Below are 448 nucleotides of genomic sequence, written 5' to 3' on the forward strand. Positions count from 1 at the left end.
CAGGAATAGCTGGTGATTCCAGATGATTTCACTTCATCCAATCTTTCAGACAGATCCAATCAAAACTTCAGTCAAGTCCTGAGCCTTCTACGCATACAGAGACTGGATAATAAATGCTAACTTTCTTAAGTCTAACCAAATTTTGTAATTTTCCTACCCATCCCTACCCCTTTAAAGAATTTTTGGTTCAAGGCCAGCCTGGTCTACAGAGTGAGTTCCAGGACAGCCAGGACTACACAGAGAAACCCTGTCTCAAAAAAAGAAAAAAGAAAAAAAGAAAAACAAACAAACAAAAAGATGTAATAAATATTTTGCCTGGTGGTGGTGGCACATGCCTTTAATCCCAGCACTTGGGAGGCAGAGGTGGCAGATTTTTTTTTTCTTTTTTCTTTTTTCAAAGATTTTATTTACTTATCATACACACACACACACATATATACACACATAT

Source organism: Mastomys coucha, unplaced genomic scaffold (genome assembly GCF_008632895.1).
Source record: "Mastomys coucha isolate ucsf_1 unplaced genomic scaffold, UCSF_Mcou_1 pScaffold6, whole genome shotgun sequence".
Taxonomy (NCBI): domain Eukaryota; kingdom Metazoa; phylum Chordata; class Mammalia; order Rodentia; family Muridae; genus Mastomys; species Mastomys coucha.